Here is a 9,003-nt window from a genome sequence, read left to right on the forward strand (position 1 = left end):
AAACCGAACAAAACCCCACATCCTAAAGCAATTCGGTGTGGAAAGCACAAGCGGTAAAATACAAAGAGGCCTTTTGAAGACTTCCAGACACTGAAGTTACCATTTCTGTGAAATGTTTGAAGCCTGCTCCATCCTCAAAAAAGATCCCTCAATTCCTTAAAAAAATTCTTCAGCTGGCTGAAAACACATCATAACTTCTGGGATGGGCAGTGCCCACTGAGAACAGGTACCACTTTACAGCTGGAGCTAACAGGGAGCATGCCAGTGCCAAAAACAAACCCCATCAAACATTGAAGAGAGGACAAGTGCAAAGAGGAAGAGTCCCCAGCTCTCCTCTGGAAGCAAATGAGGGAGTTGAGCAAATGGCAGTGTTGTTTCACATCTCAGCACCACTCACAAGCCATGCCCTACAAAGCTGGTACAGGGTAAGGGATGCCATCTGCCACGTCCAGGGCAATCTGTTAGCAAGTCCTGCCCCTATCCTGCTTTGCCAAAAATAGAGCTAACCTGTAATCCACAGATTACAGGAATTAATTAATTGAAATCGAACCAAACCACAGTAGTTACAACAGCACTAACAAAATCTGCTTTTCCATATATGAAAACAGGACCTTTCATGAAAGGAGGATATTTCAAAAAGGAGGCATTCAACTCACAAAAGGTAAATTATCTTTTTTTTTCCCTTAATTCACCAATAATGCTGAATCTGCCCACATCCAGTTCCTCAGTTTCCAGGAAGCTACTACATGGTGCAACTCAGAATGAGCCCATGGTGTAGGATGTCTGAAAGGCAGGGACCTGAGAACATTGATTGCTCATGCATTAGGCTTTTGAAACCACATCAGAGAGGGGAAAAGGCTGGTTTGATTTTTGAGAAGTCAGCTGAGGAGTCCCTGATCCCGTGCACTGGAAATTCCTTCAGTCCTACAGAGATCTCAGCCCTCAGTGTTCCTGACCCTGCTGCTCCTGGAGCAGAGGGAGCAGCAGAGGAGACAAACAGAAGAGAGGGACAAACAGAAGAGAGGGACAAACAGAAGAGAGGGACAAACAGAAGAGACAAATGGCTGCTGCTGTGAGGCTGTGCCTGGCCTCAGGAAGGAAATGAAGGCAGGGGAGGAAATGAAGGCATGTGAGGAAATGAAGGCAGGGGAGGAAATGAAGGCAGGGGAGGAAATGAAGGCAGGTAGGACATGATGCTGTTTGCTGTGCCCCCAGCAGCTCTGACAGCTCCCAGGGCATGTGATGGAACTGATGGCAGGGGAGAACACCTCAGAGAGCCTGCCAGGGAATGCTGAGAGCCTGCAGGGATTCAGGGACAAAACTCCTCCAGTTCCAGAGGGGAGGGAATTCCCCAGCAGCAAAGCTTGGGGTTTTTCCTATTGCTGCTCATACAAAGATCACCTCAGTGAAAGGATCACGCCCCTCTTGGGGCACAGCTGCAGCACAAGCACCTTCCTTGGACTGGCAAGTGCAAAATGACCATTTTTTTCCCCTTTAAATCACCTCCAGTTTAAAAAATCCCCATCAGTCACCATTTCATTATTGAGGATGGGTAGTAAATGACAGAAGGAGCAAGTTTAAAACCTGGCCAGCTCCAGGGCTTCTCCTTGAAGCCTCAGGATGAAGAGCTAAGAAGGTGCCAACCACCCCACACCTCTAAACGTGAAGGAAAAATGATTTTAAAGTTCCTGTCTTAAGGACAAATAAAAAAGTTGATTAGTAGCTGACAGATAATGCATCCCTATTTTACCTGCATCTGAAACACTCTGAGCTCCACCTGGTATTGTGTAAGTCTCAAGGAGCCAGAGCTGTGCAAACAGCTCTGAGAAAGCCCCAATTCCAGAGCAGGCTGCTCCTTGCTAAACTTTCATTAGAAAGCAAATGCCAAGTGCAGCAGTTTGCAGCAGAGGGGCCTGTCCTGAGGCTGCCAGCACAGCAAACCCCGGGAGCCTGCTGGGTGAAGCACTCCCCACCAGCCTGCAGCGCTTTCATTACAATTACTATGGGCATCCTTTTTCCTGGGTTTATTTGCTTTGCACAACACAGTTCTGCACAGAGGAGTAACGCTGAATAAACAAACACCACGTTCAGATTATTTCATTTACTGGAAGGCTGTGCAAGAGGCAGTGTGTGCCACACTTTGCTCAGCCTGTTCAGCTGTGAAATTTCCACTCCAATGGCCACTTTCCTCCTAGCTCCCATTTCAGGGATCCCATAAAAAATAATTTTCACAGCCACTGCTTTCCTACATAAATATATCACATTTCCAAGTCGATTTCACTCCAAATACTCAACTTCAAAAGATTTGGCAGGATTAAACTAACATCACCATGAAGCACTGACTACTTTTGTCTAGGAATAAAGCGCTCCAGAACTTTCAGAGTGAGCTGTACCAGGAAAAATCCACATCTCACACATTCCTTCTTCACCCACCACAGAACAGGAAGCTGCCTGATCACTCTTTACCAAAACGTGAGCCCTAGGAAAACTCCTCTGCTGACTCAACACCACTCACCATTCCAGCTGCTGAGTGGGCTGAGCACTTGTGCCACTCTCTGTGCAATGAGGAATGAGAACTTGTGCCACTCTCTGTGCAATGAGGAATGAGCATTTGTGCCACTCTCTGTGCAACGAGGAATGAGCACTTGTGCCACTCTCTGTGCAATAGGAATGAGCATTTGTGCCACTCTCTGTGCAATAGGAATGAGCATTTGTGCCACTCTCTGTGCAATGAGGAATGAGCACTTGTGCCACTCTCTGTGCAATGAGGAATGAGCATTTGTGCCACTCTCTGTGCAACAAGGAATGAGAACTTGTGCCACTCTGTGTGCAATAGGAATGAGCACTTGTGCCACTCTCTGTGCAACAAGGAATGAGCACTTGTGCCACTCTCTGTGCAATAGGAATGAGCACTTGTGCCACTCTCTGTGCAATAGGAATGAGCACTTGTGCCACTCTCTGTGCAATAGGAATGAGCATTTGTGCCACTCTCTGTGCAATAGGAATGAGCATTTGTGCCACTCTCTGTGCAACGAGGAATGAGCATTTGTGCCACTCTCTGTGCAATGAGGAATGAGAACTTGTGCCACTCTCTGTGCAATGAGGAATGAGCATTTGTGCCACTCTGTGTGCAATAGGAATGAGCACTTGTGCCACTCTCTGTGCAACGAGGAATGAGCATTTGTGCCACTCTCTGTGCAATAGGAATGAGCATTTGTGCCACTCTCTGTGCAATAGGAATGAGCACTTGTGCCACTCTCTGTGCAATAGGAATGAGCACTTGTGCCACTCTCTGTGCAATAGGAATGAGCACTTGTGCCACTCTGTGTGCAATAGGAATGAGAATTTGTGCCACTCTCTGTGCAATGAGGAATGGACAAAGGAGCCCAAAGCACCATGACAGAAACCACAGAAGCACTGGGAGCTTTCTCTGCTCCCTGCAGTAGCCTGGGCTCACACACCCCTGGGCAGCAATCACATGGATGCTGGGTTTGGGATTAGGGCAGCACTAAAATCTGCAGTGGGGCTGGCCAAGCTCTGGCCCTTGGGTTTCTGGGCATTTTCCCTGGCAGCTGCTGGTTCTCCAAGCAGCTGCTCCTCTCCCTCGCCCCAGCCCAGCCTGGGCACAGCACCAGGGGCTGCAGGGCAATCACTGCCTTGGGTAATTCACTCTGCTCCACGGGGAACCCATCCCAGGAACAAGCCATGGAAGCTCAAAGGGAACCATCACATCACAACAGCTCAGTGTGCCATACAAAGAAGAGGGAGAACAGCCCCTGTCCTTTATTTGCTCAATGCAAGTTGAAAAACCTGAGGAAAGATGATAATTTCACTGCAATCACACCCCAAGACCTTTTTGGTGTTGTTTTCTAACTGGAGCCTCAGGATCTGGCCATTTCAATAAGTTTATTAAATGCACTCTGGGATAACTTTCTTTATCTCCACCCACTCTGCTGTCAGACTTGCAAGGTCTTTTTTATCCTGAATTGTTTAGAGATCAAACACGAGCCAAAAATGTGTTTGCAGAGTTACTCACGAAAGTCTCCTGTTCTCTGCTTTGGAGCACAAAATGCAGATACTGACCACATCCCATCATATTCAGATGTTGATATTCCTGTTGAAATGCTCAGGTTTCCAGTGATGAGGAAGCAAGAATTTCCCACCAGGATTTTGGAGAAATCCAGCAGGCACGATTTAACCTTTAACTTCATCTAATAACCTCAAGTGCAGCAGTTCATAATCATTATTTTCAACTGATCATTACCCCATATTCACCTGGTTCATTTCCCCACACCCACCCCCCAGCATTTTCAATCTAGTTCCAATTAAAGTTTCAACTTTTTTTACAGCCACAAAACCCTTGTCACACTCCAGTCCCAGCCTGGAGAGGAGGACATTGCTGGCCCCACAAGTGACCTGCTCCACAGCAGGTCACACACCTGGAAACCCCTGCCAGAGCCAAAGGCACATATAGCACCACTCTGCACGTTAAGCACTTAAACCTCTTAACCAGAATTAAAGAGTCAGGTTTTAAAGACAACGTGAAAGCAACTCCACCAGAAATGCTATGGGACTGTAACAGGAAGGCATCTCAGAATGCAGGGCAGCTAAAAATATGGAGAAGAGCTCTTTTTTCTTATTTAAGCTAGACAGATAAATCTTTTAACAGGATTTGTTTGGTCATGTGTTTCCAGTCTTAATAAACACAACAGGACCATTCTTCTGTAAGCCTTTAGTCTCATATTGCCAGATAAAAAGGCACTGTTTTCAGCAAATGCCAGATTAAAGGAACTATGTGCTGCCACTGCTAGAGTTCCTGCCACAGAGCTTTTCTAATTTTGATGTCAAGGGAGAATTTTAACTCAGTTTAAGTGCAAGGGATTAAAACCCAAAAAAAAAAAAAAAAAAACAAAAAGGAAACAGAGAAAACAGCCCATAAAGGTTTCCCCATATATTTATAAGGTTTTAAGAACTCCTTTAAGAAAAGCCCTGAGATCATTTGTGAAAAATGACACAAATTAGAATGGAAGCAGAGCTGAACTCCAGGAATCCAGGAGCTCAGGCCCTCACACCCAGCTCAGAGCAGGGGAATTTGGGAATTTCCACCCTGCTAAAGCTCATTAGCTGCGGGGCAGCCACACACCTTTAACCTCCAGCTCTCAGGCGAGACTGGGAACATCTGTTATCAACTTTCTCCACATTCCTCCCCTATCTCCTGCTCGCCATGGCAAATGGGAGCTGCAGATACTCAGAGGGACCAAGTGCATGAGGAGCTCATGTGGGACATCCCTCAGAATATTCCCCACCCAGGGTCCATCATCATCTGCCAGCAGCACACCCAGCAGGGCAGGCTGAGGGCAAGCTCAGACACCAGCAGAGGAGTGCAGGGAAAAGGGGGCAAAAGTAAGAAAAAAGGAAGAGGGAGTACAGTAAGAGTTTTACCCCACGGTTCTTGGACAATTTTTCACCGTTGGGGTGAGATTGTACTAAAGACACTCACCCCAACTTGGAAAATCCAGATCCTGCTGGGTTTACCTACAGAACTTTCCAACCAGCCACCACACAGAGAGCCAGAACACGGATCTCTCCCTGCCAGCAGTACACAGACACACACACAGCATTTTCCCCATAGCATGAATGCCCCAGTCAGTAAAAATGTTCATTTTCCTCCTCTGTGCCAATCCTACTGGTGCCCAGTGGGTGCTGAAGGGGTCCCACTGCCTATTCTGGAATGGGACAAGTCTGGGACCCTCCTGGGAAAAAAGATTTGCTTCAAGTCTTAAAAAGCCCTTAGGAGTCTCTCCAGTGATTGATGTGCCTCTTATCAGGTGTCTCCCTTATCTCCTGTTTGGAGTTCATAACACAAACCCAGCCCTGGCAGGCTGTGGCAGCACTGGTCAGGGTGAGTTCCATTTTCCATTCCCCAGCCCTGTGAGCCCTGGCAGTGCATGAATTGAAGGGTGCTTGCTCCCTCGTGCTGTGTGCCCACCATCCCCAGGGCAGGGCCAGGGGCAGCCCTGCTCCACCAGCCCCTCAGGGCTGGGAGGTCACTGCCACTGCAGGCACTCAGCCCCAGGTGTTTCCCACGCCAGGCACTGACCTCCCCTGCCCCTCTGCTGTTCACCCAGCCTGACCCGAGCACAGCAAACAGCAGAGCTCACATTTCTGAGCCAGGGCTCAGCTCCCCTGCACATTCCAGCCACGCTGCCACAGCCCTGGCTGGGCATGGTGGCATCACCAGGGCCTGTGGGACACGCCAGGGACACTCCAGACAGGCAGGCTGACACCTCAAAGAGGATCCTCAGGCTCTCTACTCAACACAACCCTGATGCTGCACAGCTCAAAGGAACAGGCAAAGCAAGATTTCCCACTGCACAAACGCCCCAGCACTTAGGAGAGAACAGGGCCAGGCTATTGCTGTGTCTGCAGCCACCCTCTCAAGAGGAAACTGCCAGGGAATACCAGGCAATCCTGAGGATTTTTAAGGACCCAAGACAGCAAATTAACATCTCCCTTTGTGTTATTCTAATGGGCATAGGGAGGACAAGCAGAACAACTTTCTATTTGTGAGAGGTCAGGAATTCAGTGAGGACTGGGAGTGAAATTCTGCAGGAGTCAGCCCTGAGCACAGAGCAGGCTGAAGGGCTGGGAGTGAGGGTTGGAGTGAACAGATCAGCTCCTGCCTCCTCCAGAAATGGATGGGCACTTTCTGCACCACATCCACAACAGCAAAGTGCCACCACCTGCCTTCAGACAGTTTCACACACCGGCTGCCATGAAAGGAATGCCATCCCAAATAAGCCACATTCTCTCTCCACACTGGCTGAAGAGCAGCAACATAAAATCAATGCAGCCTTAGAAAGTTTCTGCGCTGCCAAAACGAGCAGATCAATTGGCCAGGCTTTCTGTGCCATTAGTGCCTGGTGAGGAGGGCAGGAGCAGCAGGGCTGCCTGCACACTCACTGGGACAGGGACAGGGCCGGGGCTGCTGCTCAGGTGTCACCTGGCTGTGACACACACAGAGCACCCCAAACCCTTCCCAGCTCCAGCCCACTCCCCAAGGGGGCTTTGGGGTGACCCAGGAGCAGAGAGAGCCCAGCTGCAGGGGCAGGAGGGCGGCACAGCCCTCACTCCCAGCCCACTGCACTGATCCGTGCCCTGAAGGGGCTGCTCCGAGCTCCTCCTGTCATTCCAGAGCTGCTCTAATGGCCTCTGCGCTCACAACACATGGCAGCAAACAGACAATAAATATGAGCAGTGTATTTACCCTGCTCTGAAGTCATTCAGCCTTAATGGAAGTGATTACCACAACACAGGGCTGAGTGTTGTGGAGCAGCCATCCCATCACACCATTAAAAACCAGAACTTTAAAAAATGACCAGATAATGCGGGATAACTCCCTCCCATACTGCAGGATAACTCCCCTGTTAGGGGAGAACAGACCCATAGGACCTGCAGAAGCTGCTGTTAAAACAAAAACAATTCTCTGGGGAACCTGAAGTCATTTGGAACCATGAAAACATCTGCATTATGAGGTTGCTTAACATTTAAAACAGGGGGGGAAAAAAGTCGAACAAAAACTTGTTGTACACAGCAGATTATTTTGAACAGATAGACAGACTTTGAGAAGCAACAAGGGTAAACCCTGAAAAAGCATGCAGATGGATTTCCTGACAGGCAAGTCTGTGGCAAAAAAAGAGAAGTCTGCAGTATTGTTACTAAAATAGGTGAAATAAAAACACTCCAAAGTGCTGTAAATTCAGATCTGGGAAATACCAACAAAGAAATCAAAGCATAAAGAGAAATTCCTGGCACACAGTAACAGCCAAGCCAATGGTAACAGGAGAGAATCCCTCCATGGAACAGAACCACGTGTCCCTCTTAGAACAGCCCTGGTTTTATGGCATGCCTGGTTACTGAAGCCACCAGGATATCACCCTTTGCTGCCTGCAGGTCACTTATTTTAAGGCAAAAGTGAATTCTGCACGATACTGACCACACTCACTCGTGTGTGTTTATAGAGCCAGCCCATTGCTGCTTTGCAAGTGCGACTCATCTCCAACTCTCAACTCATTCCAGTTTCCATTCTAAATTTTATTTTGGTGCCTCCATCTCTGGAACATGTCTACAAATATCTACCAAACTGTCCCTCCCCGCATGTTTTTAGCTGAGCTTTTCTCCACTGGATGTTTCATTTTTAAATGGCTGAACACTCAGCTGTCCCCCCGCAATCCTTTCATCCTCCAGAAAGCTTCAAACTATAGTTATTTAAATCACCCCAAAGAGAACTAGATCAGGTTATTTTTGGAAAACCCCTTTGAGCAGGAAAGGCAAAACCTCTGCTCTTCAGCCACACGAGCTGTTTTATTTAACTGCAGACACACTTGTGCATCTGAGCTTCTCAAAAGGGAAGAGTAACTGCAGGGTGGGCTCCACCACGAGCTGCCTGGCCAGACACTCCCAGGGAAACGTGCCTATAATTAAAGCAATTTCTCTCTAAAGAAAGCAGCATCCTGAGATTTAGAGCCTATCTGTAAGACTAAAGCTGTGCCACTGAAATGCTCCATAAAATTCCCTGCCAGAGGAAACAGAGCAATCCTGCTCCCAGCCAAAGGGCAGAGGATGGCACAAGGTTATCAGGATGAGCAAGAGATATTAAGAGGACGCTTTTTCTTGCCCACGGTTTTAAAACACTTGATGCATAAGCATGAAGACAGATGATATTTCTGTCTGGAGAAGCTGCCTTTAATTTCAGCCATTGGTCTCATTTCTCCAAGGAGCAGCTTATTTTGGTTAATGACAGAGCAGACGTCAGAGCTGCTGCCCAGCCCAGGGCAGAGCCTGGCTGCTCTAATCAGGAGATTAAGTGTGCTTATTCATGTGTGAAATGCAGGCCTGAGCCCTGTCTCACATTAGAGCCTGGCTGCAGCCTGTTCCTCATCAGCTCAGAGCCTTAACAACTGAGATGGATTCAATTACACCTGGCTTCCTTTCCTGCACGCA

Source organism: Molothrus ater, chromosome 23 (assembly GCF_012460135.2).
Source record: "Molothrus ater isolate BHLD 08-10-18 breed brown headed cowbird chromosome 23, BPBGC_Mater_1.1, whole genome shotgun sequence".
Classification (NCBI taxonomy): domain Eukaryota; kingdom Metazoa; phylum Chordata; class Aves; order Passeriformes; family Icteridae; genus Molothrus; species Molothrus ater.